Genomic DNA, 23,232 nt, shown 5'->3' on the forward strand with positions numbered 1-23,232 from the left:
AACAATATATTTCACTTTGTGTTTCTATGGGGGTGCAAACTGTTGAAATCCTTACTTAATGCATACTAAACTGATCCTCTGTAAAAAAAAAAAAAAAAAAAAAAAAAAGAAGAATAGAAACTATCAACTCCCAACTTGACTCTCACTGGGATTAAACATGACAATAGGTCTGATCTGATTTCATCATCATTAAAAAAAAAATCATCTATTATTTTTCACTTTATGTTTCTGTGGGAGCAAACTGTTGAAATCCTTACTTAATGTATACTAAGCTGATCTTCTGTATATTAAGATAATCGAAAATGAATCTTGATGTGAATGGAAGGGGAGAGGGAGTGGGAAAGGGGAGGGTTGTGGGTGGGAGGGACGGTATGGGGGGGAAGCCATAGTAATCCATTATTCGTACTTTGGAAACGTATATTCATTAAATAAAAGTTAAAAAAAAAAAAAAGAAAGAATTTGGGAGGATTCCCTCTTCTTTGATTGTTCTGAATAGTTTAAGAATTGGAGTTAGTTCTTCTTTAAATGTCTGGTAGAATTCAGCAGTGAATCCATCTGGTCCTGGGCTTTTCTTTGTTGGGAGGGCCTTTATTACTGTTTCAATTTCTGTCTCAGTTATGGGTCTGTTTAGGTTTTCGATGTCTTCCAGGTTCAATTTAGGTAGGTTGCATGTGTCCAGGAATCTATCCATTTCTAATAGATTGCCAATTCCTTGTAGTAATTTCTGATGATTTTTTATTTCTGTGGTGTCTGTTACATTTCCTTTTTCATCTCTGGTTTGATTTGAGTCTTTTTTGTTAGTTGGGCCAATGGAGTGTCAATTTTGTTTATTTTTGAAAAAATGTTCAGGATCACTAGCAATCAGGGAAATGCAAATCAAAACCACAATGAGGTTTCACCTCAACCCAGTGAGAATGGCTCACATTCAGAAATCTACCAACAACAGATGCTGGCAAGGATGTGGGGAAAAAGGGACACTAACCCACTGTTGGTGGGAATGCAAACTGGTCAAGCCACTTTGGAAGTCAGTCTGGAGATTCCTCAGAAACCTGAATATAACCCTACCATTCAACCCAGCCATCCCACTCCTTGGAATTTACCCAAAGGAAATTAAATTGGGAAACAAGCTGTTTGCACCTTAATGTTTATTGCAGCTCAATTCACAATAGCTAAGACCTGGAATCAACCCAAATGCCCATCAACAGTAGACTGGATAAAGAAATTATGGGACATATACTCTATAGAATACTATACAGTAGTCAAAAACAACGAAATCCAGTCATTTGCAACAAAATGGAGGAACCTGGAAAACATCATGCTGAGTGAATTAAGCCAGTCCCAGAGGGACAAATATCGTATGTTCTCCCTGATTGGTGACAACTGAGCATCAAAAAGGAAACCTGATGAAGTGAAATGGACACCATGAGAAACAATGACTTAATCAGCCCTTATCACTGTTGATGTACAATTTAATAGTATATCCCTATTAGTATTTTTGTTTGTTCTACTTTATACCATTGGTTGAGCTATATAATTAACACACAATTATTCTTAGGTGTTTAAAGTTAACTGAAAAGTGATCTGTTAAATATGAGTGGGAATGAGAGGGAGGGGATGTACAATTCGGGACATGCTTAAGCTGACTTGCCCCAAGTGCTGGAGTTAGAAATGTACCAGGGGATTCCAATACAATCCCATTAAGGTTGCATGTACCAATGCCATCTCACTAGTCCAAATGATCAATTTCAGGTCACAGTAGACCATAATGATAGGTCTAAGAGTCAAAGGGATCACATAAACAAGACTAGTGTCTGCTAATACTAACTGATAGAATTAAAAAGGGAGAGAACGATCCAACATGGGAAACGGGATACACAGGAGATTCATAGAATTGCAGATGTCCTAAACAGCACTCTGGCCTCAGAATCAGCCCTTGAGGCATTCAGATCTGGCTGAAGAGCCCATGAGAGTATTTCAGGCATGGAAAGCCAAGACACTCTGGCCAAAAACAAAACAACCAAAACCAAAAACCTAAATGAAAGATCTCTGTGAGTGAGATCCCAGTGGAAAGAACGGGCCATCAAAGAAGGATGAAGGGAGGCAAGAACTTCCACTTTGACTATGGCCTTGTCGAAATAAGATCAAAGTTGGCGAGCTCGGGGGTTTCCATGGCATTGGCAACTCATGACTAGAGCCTGGGGAGATTGTTGATGCCTTAAACAAGAGTGTCAATTTATTGTCAACAACAGGAGTCACTGTGCACTTACTCCCCATGTTGGATCTCTGTCCTTAATGTGTAGTTCAATGTGAATTAATGATATGACTAGTGCTCCAACAGTATTTGGCAATTTGTGTTCTGTGTGGGGGCAAACTGATGAAATCTTTACTTAATATATACTAAATTGATCTATAAAGATAATCGAAAATGAATCTTGATGTGAATGGAATGGGAGAGGGAGCTGGAGATGGAAGGGTTGAGGGTGGGAGGGAAGTTATGGGGGGGGGGAAGCCACTGTAATCCATAAACTGTACTTTGGAAATTTATATGTACTAAAACGAAAGTTTAAAAGAGTATTTAGTCCATCTATTCCTTGAAGAAGACTTCAAGTTCACCTAGTCCTAGAATTAAAAAGGCACTTCTAATATTTCCTGACAGAAAACACTGTCTTCCATGTTATGATTTCTGAAATTCCAGAAAGTTCTACCAATGCTAGTGCCCTGTCCCTTCCTCTTATCCAATAACTTAGTAATCAAAATCCCCTCTTTGGAAAGTTGCTGGTAAATTCAGTCATATATACAGTGAACTTCAATGACCTGAAAAGGCTCAAAGGGTTTTCATTCCCTTGTACAGCTTTAATGGACATTAAAGAATGATGGTAGAATTGCAAGTAAACTTAAGTCAAATGAGGGGAGATCTTTGAAGTGCAATCCAGAAATCTTACCACAGAGACAGCATTTCTTGTTGAAAAATATTGTGAGAAGCAAAAAGTGCTTATTTTATGAAAATTCTAGGAAGAATTTAAAGTTCCCTTCAAAGAGTAGATAAGCAAAATGACCTTTGTTTCTTAACTTTCTTATGTGATTTTCATTGTTAACTTGGTTGAAGACTGGATATTTGCAGCCTCCTGCCTGTGTGACATATTACAGGTGCTCACATTCATGGAACGTATAACAAATTCCCGGTGACCTAGCAATGCAGGCCTCGACAGTATCTCCTCAAGGAAACAGTTTGCATCTAAACAGTTTTTGATTGCAGGCGATCCAGGTGTTACAAAACTCCATAAAGGAGAAGCTGTTAAATTCAGGCAGTTCATCAAACAGTTTAATTTGCCAGGAAGACAGAAAAGAGTAAACCAATATGATGAAGGCCTTCTGTTCAGCTTTATAATACAGAGCATAAAATATCTACCTTGAAAACCAGTTGACTGGGTCCACAATTCACATAAAATTATGCTACCTTTCTGAGTATGTCATGAGAATTTTTTTTGGTTCCCTGTTTGGAAATTTCTAATTTTTAAAACTTCATGATTTGTCACTCCCCGTCTTCGTGGAGGAACGACACAGGACCCTGCGCTGTTCTTTTGTCTGCTCGGCCCTCCCTGGGTTTGCTGCTGGTTCTTCCTGGGTTGGCTACCGTCCCTTCCACCTCCGTGGAAGGGCGGTTCCCCCTAGCCACTTTCCCCACTTCCGCGGGGGAGAGGCACACCGCCGGCCGGCTCTCTCGGGGGCTGCACAGGTGTTCCTTCAGATAGATGTTCCTGGTGCATGTTGTCTCTCTCCTCCTTTATAGTCCTCTTCCGCCAATCCCAACTTGGCTGCCCACACGCTGAGTATGCTGCTCTCCTCCAATCAGGAGCAGGTCCTGCTGTTTATTGGTTGAACTGGAGGCAGCTGTGTAGAAGCTGTTTCTCCCTTCTCAGCGCCATATTGTGGGAGAGCAGATGCATAGAATAAGTCTTAATTCCAGTAACTTAGTCTAGTCCGAGTTGCTCCCAGTTGCTCCCTACAATGATTCACTTCACAATATTACTTTGGAGTTAAGCACACAAACTCAACCAACTTGATTTGAAGAGGTGGTTTATGGGAAAGTCAATAGCACAGGCTGTGAACTCCTGGGCTGGATCCCTGGAAATAGGCGTTGAGATGGAGTTTTGTGTATGGGAGTTTTACCAGAGGCAAAATACAGGTGAAGAAGTGAAGGGAGTAGAATTGGGGAGGAGGAGCATTTAGCTGGGATGCTGTTCAGAGGCCTCAGGAGACCCTGCGAAAAATTCTTGGCAGTGTTCAGGTTGAGATGAGGTGATGAGACCGTGGCACTTCTTACTGAGGGGGTCTAAACCTGGGCAAGGCACCTCTCTCTCTGTGGAGTGAAAATGGGAGAGGACATCTATGAGCCTCTGTAGCCAACACTGTTGTCACTGCCCGGGTGTCCAGTGCAATAGTCAGGCTGACCTCCATTAGAATCTGGGTGCTCCATAATTTAGTAGTTGTCAGAATCTGGGCATGTCTTTTAAGTCTCCGAGGTCAGTGAATTTAATGTGTAGCCAAATGCTTGACCTATAGGCAGTGCCCAGTGAATATTATGATGTGCTCTATGAAAATTATTCACTGGTCTTTTTTTCCATGTTCATATAGCTAGTTGTTGACTGACTTCTATCTGGGTAAGGCATAATTTCTGCAAATTCTTCTCTCCTGCACTCAGCTCTTTCCTACTCCATCCTCAGGAGAGGGCCTGAGAAAATGAGGGTAATTCTTTGGAGAAGTGTCAGAGGAACAGGAATAAGAATAAAAGAAAGGTTTTTATTATTTGGACACCCTGAAGCCAGATCTCCCTGGTATTTTCCAGTTATGCTAAGCAAACCAATTCTCTTGTTGATTAAGCTAGTTTTAATTGGATTTCTGTCCCTTGAAATCAAGTATCCTGACCATCATTTTGTTTTTCAGATTTTGCCCTTCTTGCCTGAATAAAACAGATTTTTCATCTGCCTTCTTATTGGCAAGTTTTTTGTAATGGCAAATAGCTCAGTGTTTGTGAGAGCCCGAAGGTGAACCATCAAGGGAGGAGAGAGCTTCCAGATGAGACGCTTGGCCTTGCTCTACATTCCAAACCAATGACAGAGACAAGCCTGGAGAGTGATAGAGGCAGTCACTCCCTGCCAGCACCAGGGCTTAGATTCCTGGGTAAAGAGTTCTTGGTGGATCTCATGTAACTTTGCATTGCCCTTGGGCACTGACAAAACAAAAGAAGTGTGCAATTTTATCAGGCCAAAAAAAAAAAAAAAAAAGTCATGGTTGATACTAGACTTCTCTGGGAGAAATAAAAAGTCAACCCTCTAAGCTTCTTAAAGATGTTTTATGGTATTTTGCTGCACATTAATAATCATCTAATGATAAATGATTTTAATTTTTTAATAAAACATAAGCAGGATTACTACTTGAATATTTTGAAAGCTTCCAGTTTATATATATTTATGAAAATATTAAGACTGAATTATTTCCAGTCTGTGTATTATGCAGCTTTCATTAATTCAGAAAGTTTCCTTGTTCCATACTCTTAAAACTTGCCTAGTTGCAAAGTTTTACTCTTTGTGACATAATAGTCTGCTCCGATTTTGAGCTCAGAGGGGACAGAAATTTTATGTACTTAGTTTACTTGGAAGAGAATCCAATTTAATTCCCAGACTGCTTTTCTCTCTGAACTTGTGCATTAGTTGATGGAACACGAACTCCTCATTTCGTACGTACCACATGCCATCTCCTATTTTAACTTTTAAAATTTAAAAGATATGTAGAAAATTAAACATAGGCAAAAATACTGAGGTCTTTTCCTATAATGTTTCTTTAAATCTTATCTTTGAATTTGTATGCATCTTTTGTTTATATTTTCTGTTAATATTATGCTATTTTAATGATAGTTGCAATATTTTTCCAGCTACTTTTTCCAATTTAGTTTACCAATTCTCATCTTCCAAAATTAACTTTAAATGACTATTATATGTGCATGTGTAGGTATATGACTTCTACCTCCATCTTCGCAAATAGATTGCAAGCTTTTGAAGGCAATTATCTTGTATTTCTCAGAATCTTGATTCTCTAGTGCCAAGTGCAGGGCTTAACACTTTGTAGTAACTCAGCAAACAGTGTTTTCATTATAGTGGTCATGATGACAATGTACCATCTTGCAGATCGAAGAGAAAGATCCATTAACTTACCATTGCTAAAGCTGTTTCAATTTAACAGGGCTACTTAACAGTGAAAGATTACAGAGACCCTGACACGTTCTCTGGCTTTCTTTGTAACTTTCAATGTTTCTTACAACTCCTTGGAGATTCATTACCTCACAGATCAACAGAGTGTAGCTTTGAGAATTCAATTGTTTGAAGAATATTAGTAAAATGGAGTCATATTCCTCCAGGCTAACAACAGAAATGTCAAGAAATTTGGACAATAGGAGAGAAAGACTGACCATGAATCACAAGGAAAAATACATGAATGTGTCATCATTTTCGTGTTGATTTGTTAGATCTGATTCCTGTATACAGCTCACACCCCTCTATTTCATGATTCCTTATCATTTCCACACTTGACATTTTGTGTCAAATAAAAAATGTTCAGTAATAAAAGACTGGGAATAAAAGGACTGAAGGAGAAAGTGATTGTCAGAGATGTCCTTAGATAATCTAGGTATCCTTTGTGAGCAGTCCCTCTACTTACTGTAGGGTAAATAAGAGAACATAAATAAGGAATAACAAAATTCACCCATTTTGTCATTAAATAAATATTTATAAGTATCTACAATGTCTAGGAAGGATAAAGGTGAAGAAATATGGAATGCTTTCTTTCAAGTCGGTATTAATTCCACTTAACATTTTTTCTATTCCGTCTTGATTTTTTTCTTTAATAATTTGTTTTTTATAGTCACATTAAAAGAACAAATTCTCTGTAGATCATTCACTCATAATTAGCAGTTATCTTTCAAAGGTTAGAAATTGGCAAATACATTACTAGCAATTACATTAATAAGATACTGGGATTTTGAAAGCTATACAACATTTAATCTAGAATATTTTTGAAAAGAGGATGAGACCCACTCTCGATATATTTCTGTTCACTTCCTGGTGAACTCTGGCCCTACTCCTCTAAGTGGATACAGGATATTTGAACATGCAGGGACCAGTAATGATTCTGGAAAAGTGGTCAGACTCCTAGTTACAAATTGATATCCACACTGATAAGTAGGGTTTTTTTTTTTTTTTTCCCCAAGTGAATGTACTCTACTCCTGAACAGTTATGTTAGATCTCTACTCCTGAAGAGTTCTTTTTAGATTCTAGAATGTGGTTGAGAGAAATAAGGATGTAACAAATGCAATATTTAAATAGAATTAGCTTAGCAGCTTTGAAAGGATCCCTGCTGTGTTGGCCATGGGAGAACAGAGGCTGATGAACTTGGTGGCTGTGAGTCCCTAGCCCTTGATTCCACTCACCTTTTAGGACTTAGGTGTTTCAACATAACTTAGTCGTATAAATACATATGCTGAGCCTAAACTGTAAGAGTATAGGATTATCTTTTTAAGTCCCTCTCAGACTTAAAGTAAAACAAGTGTCTAGAAGAGGATAGGTTGCAAAATATTTAGTATTGCAATTGGGAATTGGAATCAGTTTGCAATAAAGCTGGAAATTCTTCATAGGGGAAAATCAAAGTGTTGGGGATGGTGATGCTCACTTAAATGAGCAGTATAACCAAGAGGACCAAAATTCTATCAGCCATCCAAGTTCTGTTCCATTTGAATATATATCATAGACTGCCTAGAGATTTAAGACAGAAGCTCTAATTATGATCAATGGATGGAAACACCAGGCCAATCACCTTTCAATGAAACTCAGCAACCATCCCATACTTGTTATTCACACACAGACACACAACACACACACACCCCTGTGCTGAGGTTACCCCTGTTTTGTACTGTACATCTTTTTCTATGCTCCAGCCTAAGATAAAGCCCATTTGAAGGTGGAAAAAATATCTTTCACCTTTGTCTCCTCAAAGCTACATTTCCTAGAGTGGGCTCAATGAGAAATACGAATGGATATTACATAAAAAAAAAAAAGAGGGACTGGGGGGACTCTGTCAGATCTGTTGGTGAAACCTGACAGGAATGTGGAATACAGGGTTTCTTGCACAGAACACTTTTTCTCATGGCACCTCCCTTAGGAGTTACATTATTTGAGACTCACTTTGGAAGACACATGCCTAAAGTAGAATGCTCTGAATTAGAAATATTCAACATAACAGATGACTCTAAGTCCCATTTTCTCTTCAAGTGGTCCTAATTAGCATTATGCTTTATTCCATTGGCATTTTTGAACCTGGTACATTGAGGCAGCCACAGGGTCACTTATTGAAAATTCAGAAAAATGTGTAGCAGTGCATGGTTAGAAAGTTAACTTCTGTCGTAAATGACACGTGCCTAATGATTTGAGGGAAGAGGAACGGGAAGCAGAATGGAATGAATAAGACAGGAGCAGGCTTTGGTAAGAAAGAAGGAAACTATGAAGAGCAGAGATTAAATCAGAAAAACCGATCTTAGAAAGGTCAGCCAAGACTGCCTGTTCAGAGCAGGCAAAAGAAACCAGAAACCCAAATTGTAACACTAAAGGAAAAAAGGGTTAGGTGCTCAATAAAAGAGTTTGGGGAATAAGAATGTGGGCATTGATCTTTTCTTGTGTACAACAAATGCTCAGTAAATATTCATTGAATGGATGGACTCCAGCAGATAATAGAAGTTGATATTTAATGGAAAGGTTTTTGAGTAAGGCAGTGTCACACACTTTTTCTACGGCGGATAAGATACAACGACAGAGTACGGGTGAGTCAGGCTCCAGAGGAAGAAAATTGGGTTCTCTTCACTGAGGTGGAAAGAGGCAGGGAGCAAAGCAGTTATAAATTCCAGGCTGAGGTGTCTTCAACTAAATCGATCTCTGAAGTCTCTCATTTCTCCCCCTTTAAATGTACCTCAACAGCTGCTGGTTTAGTGTCTGCTTTTGAGTGTGTCATCGACCACAGACACTATTGTCATTTTAGTAGGGACTAGCTGGAAATAGCACCTGTTTCACACACAGTTGATATAGCAAGTTTGCAATCAATAAAATATTGCTCTAATGAATATGCAAGGAAAGAGATTAAAATGCTCAAATATGCTTAATTCTGAACCAAAAATCCTTGCCTCATGTCTTTCCTGCTGTGAGGATGGATGCTTAAGACAATATGAAAAAGTCATTTTTTCCCCTCTATTCTGAAGCTTCACAGTTCATTGTTACAATAGTATTTCCATCCACTTCTAAAGCAGATTGTTCGAAGATTTCTGTTTCTATTCCATGCTATGTAGTTTTCTTCACGTTCATAAGTAGACAGAATATTGATGTTTAATGTAGAGTAGTGTATTTAAGAGGGTCAGAGTGCCTGGGTTAACATATCACTTCTGATGCTTACAAGTTGTGTGACCTTGGGAAAGTCATTTGATATTCTGTGCCTCAGTCATGTAATCTAAAAGGAAAGTAATTGTAGTGTTTCTCTTAGAGGGTTACTTGAGGATTAAATTAGCTAATACATGTAAAGCATTCAGAACTATGCAGGTAGGAAGTAAATGCAACAGAATACTAATGCTTGCTAAGATGATGGTGATGATGATGATGATGTTAACTAAAGAGCGCAGTCCCAGGGGCCAGTAGCTGGGGTTGTCTTGTGTTCTAATGTCAAGTAAGCTCTTTCCTTCAGTTTCCAAAGCTATAAATAATACAAGATTTTCTTACCCCCTTTCTTAAATTTTATCTCAGCCTTCTTAACAGCATCTTATTTCTGTATTTTCTACTCCTATGGTTCTATTACTAACTCCAAATATTTATTGAACAACCAGCACTGATTTAAACCCAGTGGAGACAAGATAAAAGCCAGTACCAAATAGCCAGCTTGACCTAAAACCACGGTGAATGGGATAAGAAAGAGCTGTGCTCCAATGAAATTGACATTCTTGATCAGGGAGGCAGAAACTAAGTAAGGAAGCAAATGAATATAACAATTTTGGAAATATCCATAAAGAAAATAAAGTGATACAATGAGAGGGTGACTAAGAGGGTGAGAAGTCCAAATTTGGTTGACTGTGCAGCCCTGGGAAGACCTCACTAAGGAAATTTAAAAATAATTTATTTTATTTGAGAGGTAGAGAGACAAAGATCTTCTATCCACTTTCTCACTCCCCAAATGCCTAAAACAGTCAAAGTTGGGCCACGCTGAAACTAGCAACCTGGAACTCAATCCAGGCTTCCCACATAAGGGGCGGGGACTTGAGCCACAATCCACTACCTCCTAGAGCATGCATTAGCAGGAAGATGGCTCAGAAGTGGAAGTAGGACTCAAGCCCAGGCACTCCAGTGTGGGATAAAGGCATCCCAAGCAGCATCTTATCTGTTGTGCCAACTGCCTGCCTGCTTTGGAGATCCTGAATCGGAGGATGGGAAGCAGAAGAGATGAATTTTCCCTTATGTTTTTTTTTTTAATATAACAAAATCATTTTGGGCTATAACTTTCTGCCCAACATAGAAGTTAACTATATTAGTTCTTTCCAATAGAAATGTAACATAGCTCACTTAGAGGTTTTTAGGATTTTTCTGTGGATTTTTAAAGATTTGAAAGAGTTACACAGAGAGAGGAGAGGCAGAGAGAGAGAGAGAGGTCTTCCATCCGATGGTTCACTCTCCAATTGGCCACAACAGCTGGAGCTGCACCGATCCGAAGCCAGGAGTCAGGAGCTTCTTGCGGGTCTCCCACATGGGTGCAGGGACCCAAGGACCTGGGCCATCCGCTACTGCTTTCCCAGGCAATAGCAGAGAGCTGGATTGGAAGTGGAGCAGCTGGGTCTTGAACTGGTGCCCATAAGGGATGCCGGCGTTTCAGGCCAGGGCGTTAACCTGCTGCACCACAACACTGGCCCCTGTGGCTATATTTAAAAAGAATTAGGTGAAATTAACTTTAACAATATATTTTAAATCAATTAATCAAAAATCTTATTTCAACATATGAAAATTATTTCATATTCTTTTTTGTTTTAAGTTTAAAATCCAATGTGTTTGGCACTGTATAGCACTCTATTTGAACCTGACACATTGTGTTGGGTCACACAGGTTTAGGCCACTGGTTGACAAATTGAGGTCTATGAGCCAAATCTAACCAGCCATGTTTTTTTTTTTTTTTTTTTTTTTAATAGTCTACCAGCAAAGCATCAGTTTTACATTTTAACATGGCTAAATTTTAAATGGTCATGGAAGTCATTATATATAAACCTTGGTTCTGCTTTATAACATGAAAGATTTAGTCTCTGAATCTTTTGTAAACAGAAGTTCTGCATATTTATGGGTTGTTATGTGATGTTTACTTGCATGTATACATTGTATAATATAATATCCAATCAGGGTAAATACTTTATCCTTTCAAGTATTTAACATTTCTTTATAGTAAAAGCACGTAAAAAATTCTATCTTCTACCTTTAAGTAGAGAAATATCCAGTACATCAACATTATCTATAGTCACCTTGCCGTATAGTAGAACCTCAGAATCCCTTAGAACTATCTAGCTTTAACCCAGTATCCATCAGACTTCCTCAACCTTCCTTCCCTGATTCCCTCTCATGCTTCTGGTAACCACTATATTTTTAACTTCTATGAGATGACCTATTTTTTTAGACTGTATAAGTGACATTCTGTGGTATTCATCTTTCTGTGCTTGACTTATTTTGCTTAACATAATGACCTCCATTTCCGCCCATGTTGTTGCCAATGACAAGATTTTATCATTTTTTATGGCTGAGTAAAATTACATTGTGAATATATGTGAACTGTATTTTCTTATCCATTCATCAGTGCATGGACATTTAGGTTGTTTCCATTTCTTGGCTGCTGTAAATAGTACTGCAATAAACGTGGGAGTACAGATGTTTGACAGATGAATTTTATTCCTCTTGTATATATACCCAGAATTGGGATTGGTGGATCATATGTTAGTCCCTTTATCTTTATTATTTGTATACCCTAAATAAAAGATTTCTGGGTAAAAAAAACTTCATGCATTTCATAAATACAACTTTAGGAACAGTGATTCTTCCCACCCTACCCTCCCTCCCACACTCCTTCCTCCTCCCTCTCCTATTCCCATCCTTATACTAAAGATCTATTTTCAATTAACTTTATACACATAAGATTAACTCTATGCTAAGTAAAGAGTTCAACAAATAGTATGAAAATAAAAATCCGTTCCTCAACAGTGAGACAAGGGCTTTTCAAAGTCATGGCATCTCATAATGTCAATTTCACTTCTATAGATGACCTTTTAGGCACTCTATTAGTTACCCCAGATCAGTGATGACAGTTCTATTTTTAGGTTTTTTTTTTGAGGAACCTCCTTATGATTTCCCACAAGGATTGTGTTAGTTTTTTTTTTTGTTGTTGTTGTTTTTTTTTTTTTTTTTTTTTTTTTGACAGTGAACAGTGAGAGAGACAGAGAAAGGTCTTCCTTTCCTTTTGCCATTGGTTCACCCTCCAATGGCCGCTGCGGCCAGTGCGCTGTGGCCGGCGCACCGCGCTGATCCGAGGGCAGGAACCAGGTGCTTCTCCTGGTCTCCCATGCGGGTGCAGGGCCCAAGCACTTGGGCCATCCTCCACTGCACTCCCCCCCGGCCACAGCAGAGAGCTGGCCTGGAAGAGGGGCAACCGGGACAGAATCCGGTGCCCTGACCGGAACTAGAACCCAGTGTGCTGGCACCGCAAGGTGGAGGATTAGCCTAGTGAGCCGCGGCGCTAGCCTAGTTTGTGTTCTAACAATGAGTAAGGGATTCTCTTTCTCCAGATTCTCATCAACACCTGTTACCTTTTGTCTTTGTCATAATAGCTAATCTTAGAGTGAGATATCTCATCTGTTTTCCCAGATGATTTGGGATGAACATTTTTCATTTGCCTGTTGGCCATTTGTATGTTTCCCTTTGAGAATTTGCTGTTTGCATCTACTGCTTGTTTTAAAATTCATGATTGCTATTGTTTTGCTGTTGAGTTCCTTATATACTCTGGATTTTAATCCCCATTCTTAGGTACAACTTGAAAATATTTCTACTATTCTATAGGTTGTCTTTTCTTTCTGAAGATTGTTTCTTTTGCTGTGCTAAAGTTCTTTAGTTTCATGACATCCCATTTGTCTATTTTTGCTTTAATTTCCTGTGTCTTGGGGGTTTGATCTAGAAAATCCTTGCCCATTCCAATATCCTGAAATATTTTCCCTATGTTTTCTACTAACAGTTGTAGATGTTTTAGGGATCACATTTAGGTTTTTAATAAATTTTGAGTTGAGTTTTGTACATGGTGAGAAATAGAAGTCTAGTTTCATTCAGATTTCCCTTTTCCAATGCATATTACTAGCATCTTTATCAAATATCAGTTGGCTGTAGACAAGTGGGCATACATATAGGTTCTCTATTATGTTCCATCAGTCTATGGATCTATTTTTCTGGCAGTATCATGCTGTTTTAATTATTGTAAATTTGTAATGTATTTTAAAGTCAAGTAGAGTCAAGTCTCCTGCTTTTGTCCTTTTTGTTCAAGTTTTCTTTGGCTATTGGGGTCTTGTGGCTCCACACCAATTGCAGGTTTTTTTTTGTAATTCTCTGAAAAACATAATTGGAATTTTGGTAGAGATAGTATTGAATCTCAAAATGTATATTCTACCCAAAGCAATTTAAACAATACTTGTTCCTCCAATCCACGAACACAAGATATCTTTCCATTTCTTTGTGTTCAATTTCTTCCATCAATTATTTATATAGTTTTCATTGTAGAGATCTTACACCTCTTGTTAAACTTATTCCTAGGTGATTTTTTGTAGCTATTTTAAATGGGATTGTGTTCTTGATATGTTTCAGATGACTAATTATTGGTGTGTAACAATGCTACATTGACTTTATATCCTACAACTTTGATGAATTTAATAGTTCCAACAGCCTCTGGTGGAGTTTTTGTGGTTTTCTGTGTATAAGATCATGCCGACTGCAAACAGTGACAGTTTGATTTCCTCACTTTCCAGTTTGGATGCTTTTTTTTTTGTCTAATTATTCTAGCTAGGACCTCCACTACCATACTGAATGAAAATGATGAAAATTGGCTTCCTTTTCTTGTTCCAGATTTTACTGAGAAAATTTAATTTCTCTACTCAATATGTTGTCTATTGAATTCTTATAAATGGCATTTTTATGTTGTGGTATATTATTTCTGTGCCTAATTTGATTGGAATTTTTTTTAATTTTTATTTAATGAATATAAATTTCCAAAGTACAACTTATGGATTACAATGGCTTCCCCCCCATAACATCCCTCCCACCCGCAACCCTCCCCTTTCCCACTCCCTCTCCCCTTCCATTCACATCAAGATTCATTTTCTATTATCTTAATATACAGAAGATCAGTTTAGCATACATTAAGTAAAGATTAACAGTTTACATTCACATAGAAACACAAAGTGAAAAATATTGTTTGAGTACTAGTTAGAGCATTATTGATTGGAATTTTTATCATAAAGAGATGCTGAATGCTATCAATGCCTTTTCTGCATGTATTGAGCTAATCATACAATTTTTGGCCTTTTTTTTTTTTAAAAAAGATTTGAAAGTCAGAGTTACACAGAGAGAGAAGCAGAGAGAGAGGTCTTCCATCTGCTGGCTCACTCCCCAGATGGCCAGAGTTACACAGAGAGAGGAGAAGCAGAGAGAGAGAGAGGTCTTCCAACCGCTGGTTCACTCCCCAGATGGCCGCAATGGCCGGAGCTTTGCTGATCTGAAGTCAGGAGCTTCTTCTGGGTCTCCCACATGGGTGCAGGGGTGCAAGGACTTGGGCCATCTTCTACTGCTTTCCCAGGCCATAGCAGAGAGCTGGATCGGAAGTGGAGCAGCTGGGTCTCGAACTGGCTGTACATGGGATGCCAGCACTTCAGGGCAGGTTGTTAACCAGCCACAGTGCCGGTCCCAGCTTTTGTTCTTTTAATGTGGTATATTACAATTATTGATTATAAGTATATTGGTTTGTAGCTTTTTTTTGTTGTGTCTTTGGTTTGGGTATGCTGGTCTCAAAATGAATTTAGAAGAATTTCATTCCCTCCTCTCATCTTCTTTTGATTAGTCTAGCTAAGGGTTTATTTTATCTTTTCAGAGAACAGAGTCTTCAAGAAAAATCAGTGAAATGATTTTTAAAATTCTGTCATTTATGCATGCTCTGAGTTTTATTGTTTCTTGCCTTCTACCAATTTTGGATTTGATTTGTTCTTGCTTTTCTAGTTCCTTGAGATGCTGTAATAAGTGTTTGAGATCCTTCTTTTCTTAATGCAGTCATTGATTGCTGCAAAACTCCCTCTTAGTATGGTTTTTGCTACATCTGTAGGATTTGGTATTCTGGGTTTTCATTTTTCATAAACCAAATTCTTAATTTCCTCCTTGATCTATTCCTTGATTCATTGATTGCTCAGAAGTTGTTTAATTTCCATGTATTTGTGTAGTTCCCAAAGTTTTTCTTGTTATTGATTTCTAGTTTTATTGTACTGTGTTCAGAAAAGATGGTCAATATAATTTTTATTATTTTAAATTTGTTCAGACCTGTTTTGTGATCTATCATGATGTATCTTGGAAGGTGTTCCATGTGCTGTTAAGAATGTCCTGCAGCTGGATAGAAAGTTCTATAGAAATGTTAGAGCCCATAGATATAGGGCACAATTTAACTGATGTTTGTTGGTTTTCTGTGGATAATCTGTCCATTTTGGAAAGTGGACATGTTAAAGCTCCCTGCCACTATTTTATTGGACTCTATCTCTTCTTTTGGGCCTTTTAATATTGCTTTATGCATTTGGATGCTCCATTATTACTTTTTGGCCCTTAAACCCTACAACATTTACCAGATGGAACTTTTGAAGATGCTTTCTGACCCCTGATCTAGTGATAAAACTTTTGAGGACACTTTCTACTTTCCAAACAACTTGAGGTAAATAGATGACACAACTTTTGGTCTATTTTTAGTGACTTTGAGGACACTTCACTTTCATTATTTTTTTGTTGTTTTCTTCTAAATTTATCCTATTTTCTTAATTTCTAAATTTATCATGTTTTTTAAAAGGTGCTTTAAGATCTGCTGCAGGATCCTCCTACCAGCTAGTGTCCTACACAAAAAACAATACAACATTTAATGAGAGGTATGAAAGAACAGCCAAATATGGAATTACCATGCTCATGGAAAAAGATCTAATATTGTAAAGATGTCATTTCAACAAATTCATCATCTCTAATTTCAAAACCATGTCAACAAAAATCCAATAAGATTTTAAAAATTACTATTTTGGTAGAAATTGACAAGTTGACTTTAAAACATACATGAAATGCAAGAGGTCAAGAAAATCCAAGGCAACCCTTGGAGGTCTCACACAGTCTTATCAAGACTTGTTATACATCAACAAAAACTAAAATAGTGTGGTATTGGTACAATGATGGCCAAATTAATAAATAAAACTGAATAGAGAACTCAAAAAAAACCCATACTCATCTAGACACTCAATTTATGACAAAAGAGACCCTGCAGAGTAATGGAGAAAGATGACTTAAGAATGATATTGGGTCACTGGGAGAGTTATCTGGGAAAAAAAACATGGATCTTGATCCTGGATATACTGTGGTCCAAAATATAAAAAAAAGTTAACTTTCCATAAGATGAGTTTCATGAACTTGGAATAGGTGAAGATTTCTTAAACAGTCACAAAAACACTACATGGAGAGAGTGATAATTGAAAATGTATTTCCAGTAGAACTTTATTCATGTAGTTAGATGAATAGTTAGGTGTATCATTGGTAGGATTCAAATGATAGAACAGAGGAGACACATGGCTAGAACAGGCTTGAATGTCCATTTATAAACCCAAGAGCCCTATTGGATTTCATGATAAAGCTCAAGTAGGTAGTTTGATGGGCTATCATTCAAAACAGATGCAATATCATTCTAACTAATGTGAAAAATTCTTAAAAAATCCAAAGTTACCTGGACACACTTTATCTGATAGAGACTATCAGTTTAATTTATAGCATATTTAAAAATTATTTATTTGAAATTATTTATTTGGGGGGAGGGGAGAGAGAGGGAGAGAGATCTTTTATCTGCTGGTTCACTCCTCAAATGACTTACAGCTAGAGCTGGGCCAGACTGAAGCCAGGAACTAGGAACTCCATGTAGATCTCCCACATGTGTGGCAGAGTCCCAACTACTTGGGTCATCATCTACTGTCTTCCCAGGCACATTAGCAGAGAGCTGTATAGGAAGTAGAGCAGTTGGAACTCAAACTGGCACCCAGATATGAGATGCTGAACTTGCAAGTGGTAGCTTAACATGCTGTGCCACGATGCTGGCCCCTGCAGCGTATTTTCAAATATTTACTTTCATTTTCCAGCTATATTTAGTGTCAGGTAAAAACATAACATGATTAAACTTGGAATTAGCTAAGAATGCAATCACAAAATCCTTACTCATGGTCAAATGTCCAGAATTAATGGTTTTAAATAATCAATCGCTCTGCAATTAGATTGACATTGTTTATCCAATAAGACTACTTAGCTGTCTTGAAGACAATGACTTTTGTGTAATGTTTCCAAAGGGCAAAAATTTGAGAAATAACAACATTTATATACATTTTTCATTGTGATGTACTTGATCTTTGATTTCTCAGCTAATTCTTCGATTTATTTCAAATGGAAAGCCATTTGGCTTTGAACATGCTTTGCATTAAAATCTCTTTAAAAATGGAATTTCTTCCACAAAGACTTTGATGCTCTCTTTCCACTTAATCTGTACTCTCCTGTGGCAATTGCCCTTGCTTCCTGGGGATATAATCTCTATTATGCATCTATTACCCCTCTGCTGTACCGTAACCTCCATGAAAGCAGGATCGCTGGGCATGTGGTTTAGTTTCATGACTACAGATATACCCATAAGCAGACATGGAGAGCTTTGAGTAATTTATTGAGAGGCCAATGAACATGGGAGACTCCTTGTGCCTGGAATGTCTTGTTTTGGTGCTGCACAAAGGTAGGGACCAAGGCTCCACAGTCTAAAAGATCCTTCAGTGCCCTTTTTAGTCCCTGCCCATCATTACTGTTCAGTTATAGGGGCAGAAGGTTTTCAGTGTTCTACTAAAGTCCAAGGAAATGAAGTATTCACTTTGGTACTTTGCTTGGGTAGTAAAAGCATCTTAGATATCTAAAAAAGGTATCTTGGTAAGCATAAAATTTAGAGAATTAAACTGAATTTTGGACTGAGACTTACTCTAGAGCTGTAGGCTTTTACTAAAGGCTTCATGTTTGGAGGAAGGAAGGGGATAAGCCTGTAAGTCTGAGGAATGCTAGGTTAAATGAGTTACTTTTTTTTTTTTTTTTAGATGTAGACCCTCTCAGAACTTCTAAGCATTGTGAGCTTTCCACTGAAGACTACTCACCATTTTCAATTTTAAAAATTACTCAACAGTAGATTCCAGAATGAATTTCTTGAACTATTAATGTTCTCTGGGATACACATTGGAAAGATTGTATCCTTTGTACAGTTAAGCATCATCATCTGTCTTTCTTTTTTTGACAGGCAGAGTGGACAGTGAGAGAGAGACAGAGATAAAGGTCTTCCTTTTCCATTGGTTCACCCCCTCAGTGGCCACTGTGGCCGGCACACCGTGCTGATCCGAAGGCAGGAGCCAGGTGCTTCTCCTGGTCTCCCATGGGGTGCAGGGCCTAAGCACTTGGGCCATCCTCCACTGCCTTCCCGGGCCACAGCAGAGAGCTGGCCTGGAAGAGGGGCAACCGGGACAGAATCCAGCGCCCCGACTGGGACTAGAACCCGGTGTGCCGGCGCCGCAAGGTGGAGGATTAGCCTAGTGAGCCGTGGCACTCGCCCCTGTGTTACATTTTGAATGAGTGAATAAGTGAATGAGGTGGTAGTGAGTTTGGGAGGAGAGCAGCACTGTAATTCTCCCTAACGGAAAGAGCAGAAGCCCAGGCGCCTCCCAGTTCCTTTCGCATTCTCCTGGCCTATACTTTTCTTTGAGCCAGGGCAGATCCATCTTGTCTCTAAGAAAATCTTATTGTCTTTACACAGGAACCCCAGCTCTCGAGACCTTGCACACAGACTCACTAACAAGGCTGTAATAGCAATCAGTTCCTGCTGGGACCTGCGGTGGTCTTGCAGCTCATCATATTTCAGGGGAATATGCTTCTGTGAATGTGGGGAGCAACTCGGACTGGACTAAGTTACTGGAATTAAGACTTATTCTATGCATCTGCTCTCCCACAATATGGCGCTGGGAGAGGAGAAAACAGCTTCTACGCAGCTGCCTCTTGCCAACTTGAGTGATGACCTCCAGGAGCTGATCCTGCTCCTGATTGGAGGAGAGCAGCGTACTCGGCGTGTGGGTAGCAGAGTTGGGATTGGTGGAAGAGGACTATAAAGGAGGAGAGAGACGGCATGCACCAGGAACATCTAAGGGGAACATCTAGCTGAAGGAACACCTGTGCAGCCCCCGAGAGAGCCGGCCGGCGGTGTGCCGCTCCCCTGCGGAAGTGGGGAATGTGGCAGGGGGAACCGCCCTTCCACGGAGGTGGAAGGGACGGTAGCCAACCCGGGAAGAACCAGCAGCCAACCCGGGAAGAACCAGCAGCCAACCCGGGAAGAACCAGCAGCCAACCCGGGAAGAACCAGCAGCCAACCCGGGAAGAACCAGCAGCCAACCCGGGAAGAACCAGCAGCCAACCCGGGAAGAACCAGCAGCCAACCCGGGAAGAACCAGCAGCCAACCCGGGAAGGGCCGAGCAGACGAAAGAACAGCGCAGGGTCCTGTGTCGTTCCTCCATGAAGAGGGGGAGCGACATGTGAATGCCTTTTGGATGCTTTTGGGAGAAGAACAAGGCAGGGAGTGACCTCGGGATTAAGGATACAGAGACAGGGCCAGGCTATCTGCACTCAGAGGGCCTTCAAAGCATCCTGTGGATATGAGCTAAGGAAAATATTTGCTTTCCTCTCTCAGGGTCACAGGACTCTGTTCACAGTATGGAGTTGCTCCTTAGGAGTTAGCAAGGCAAAGAGTTCAGGAGAAGCAGGAGGCTGAGGAGGAGGGAGAACTGTGTGTTCCCTCCACAAAGAACAAAGTGTGCACTCCGTGAATCTTGCTGATTGCAATCTCCTGGCTGCCTTTTGTGAGCCTTAGTTATAATTAACTTCCATATATTTTATTGGAATTAGTGATTTGTCAGCATTTTGGAACTTAGTACTAAGCATTGAATGTAATAACACTATTTATCTTCCATATGGCCACATTTTAGGGTGATGGATAAAGTCAAGAGCACCCACACAATTTCATGAAACTTCCATTTGATTTTTTTTTCCTTTTAGCAAGCATAGAGCAAGATTTTTTTTCTTGTTTTGTTCAGCAGAAATGGCAGAGAAATGGTTAATGGAAAACAAGTATGCTCTTAAATTCTTGTGTAAGAGTTTTTAGATCAATGCTCAAACTAATCCCAAGCCCCCAGAAATTGACCTTCCTCTCACTGTACATGATATCCTCTCCCACAGGGCGGAGACAGGTGTGTTAACCCCTTTTCCGTCTGCCATGATTCACGGCAGTGGACCAGTGAGAACTTTCAGGTGAAGCAGCTGGAGTCGGTTCTTGCCTCCTTCGAAATGTGTGAGCTTAGACAAGTCGCTTTGTCTTTTTCCGGGTTCCCCTACTTGCAGAGGGGTTGGTGGAGGGAGGGGGAATACAGTGGTGACAACACCTACATGGATTGTGTACTTTCTACTTGTCAGGACCTATCGTATGCAATCCCGATACTTTATATTGCTGAGTCCTCTCAGAACGAATGCATTCAAATAGGCGGTCCCATTTCTCAATGAGGAATCAGACTGGAAGGGTCTAGGAAAGTCGGACAGGTGGTGAAGTGGCAGAACATTGATGTGTGCCAACTGCCATTGATGCTGCTGCCTGGGGGCCAAAGGTCCAGCCTAATTTTCTGGGAGGAAGTAAGAAATTTTCACTGCCTGGAAGTCTGCTGTAATTTTACATCCTCGTAGGAATGGGAGGCATGACCCCTCAGTGGTCACTGAGGGCTCTTACAGGAAGTAGGAAGCATGAGAACACAGTGAATTTCCTGACTGGGGGAAGCTTCCAAGATAACAGAGAGAATGAACCCTTGGCTAACCCTAAAGGCCTCAGCTACCTCTCACTACCATCTCCTATCACCCTCCCTGGTGCTCACAAGCCTACATTAGCTTGTTTTTGTTTCTTCCAACAAGTCAAGCTTGTTCCTGCCACAGGGCCTTTGCACTTACTGTTCATGCTGCCCTGAAAATTCTTCTTAGCTGTATCCTTTCCTTCTTCAAGTCTCAACTTGAATGTCAACCTGCCAGAAAAACTCAGACCATCCAATTATTTCATTTATTTTTCCTTGTTTCCTTGTTAACTGGCTTTTTCTGTACTGTGTTGTTAACACATGCCTTTCTAGGCTCTTCCTGAGTACTCAATGAATTAAAGAAATTAATGTCATGTTTTAAAAGGGAGCAGTCGGGGTCACAGTAGGCACAGTAGGTTAAGCCTCTAACTGTGGCGTCAGCATCCAATATAGGTGCCAGTGGAGTCCCGCTGCCCTTCTTCCAATCCAGCTCTGTTAATGCAACCTGGAAGAGCAGTGGAAAATGTCCTGTGTTCTTGCACCCCTGCATCCACGTGGAAGACCCAGAAGAAGCTCCTGGCTCCAGCTTTGCACAGACCTGGCCATTGCAACCATCTGGGGAGTGAACCAGTGGATGGAAGACTCTCTCTCTCTGTCTATAACTCTGCCTTTCAAATAAGTCTTCAAAAACAAAAGAAAAAAAAAGGGGGGGGGCAGTGAACCCTAGGCAGAGTTCCAAGTTTGATGCTAACTCTTCCCATCTTGTCTCATTGTGATTCCAACTGATCATTTGTAGTTGGAGAACACAATAGTGAAGGTCTCACTTTGCCATTTATGAATAGGTTTTTCCTTTGATTCTGATATTTACCTGCCTCTTTGCTCACTGCCGCCTGTCTTGGAGAAAGTCATAGGAAAGAGTGTGATCTTTGGGCTTATATAGGAGTTGGGTCAAATCCCAACTGTATTATTTACAGTGTGACCCTGACAATGTGCCTCAAGGTCTTTGAGCCTAAGCTTCTTTATGCATAGAATACTTTATAGGATTATCCCAAGTTTAATTAAGATGTTTGTAAAGGATTTACAGCAGTATCTGGCAAACTTTCTCTTTTTTTCAGGGAACTATCTTTCTTGGAAGCAAGGTTTGGTTTCAAAAGGAGCTGCCTGTTAGGCACCTACCAGCTGGTTTGTTGGTTTTGGAGGGAAACAATGGTAGAGCAGAGGGGAAGAAAATTGAGTTTAGATGAGATTGCGACCTCCCTGAGGGCCAGAGTTTTTGTCCGAATGAACACCACCATCAGTGAATCTTACTTGGTTGTACAACAAAAACACCAAAATTAAGATGAGAAATTGAAGCAGTGTTACCAAAAATCAGAAAGTTTCAGATTCTTTATATAATGAAGCACTTTGGCCACTTCCCTGAAATGTGAACACAACAAGCATCTCGTGAAGTGGTTAAAACAGCTCGAGGAGCACAAAGACCACACACTGACTGTAGTTTCTCAACCCCAAGTCTCTAAACCCCAAGGTGTTTCTGGACAGTGCCTGGGAACCCTGGAATTAGCAACACAAAGTGACTTCACTGTCTTCCAGGTACTCTGACATATGTGGTTCTCCATCTTCAACACAGTCAATTTCTCATTGCAATGCTAAATTAGGAAGACTACTTTAAGGAGGGTGGTCCTTTGTGTGGAAGGGGGCAAAACTAGTTCTACCAAGATCTACCAGTATGATCCTAAAGTGTCTGAACTTCTGAATTTTTCCTTAAGCAAAATCACCAGATGGAAGATCTGCTTGTGATAGACTGATGATGAATATGTACATACTTACACAGAAATGCAAGGAAATCACATATGCTTCAGGTGTCTATAGACAAGAACAAACGTAATTAGTAGATAAGTTATCAAATGACAGCTTTGTCTAAGGTAATATTTAAGGACTTTGTTGAGGTCAAGTTGAGATCATCTC

The sequence above is a fragment of the Oryctolagus cuniculus genome, chromosome 6, assembly GCF_051225735.1.
Source record: "Oryctolagus cuniculus isolate XC-2025 breed Fujian yellow rabbit chromosome 6, ASM5122573v1, whole genome shotgun sequence".
Taxonomy (NCBI): Eukaryota; Metazoa; Chordata; class Mammalia; order Lagomorpha; family Leporidae; genus Oryctolagus; species Oryctolagus cuniculus.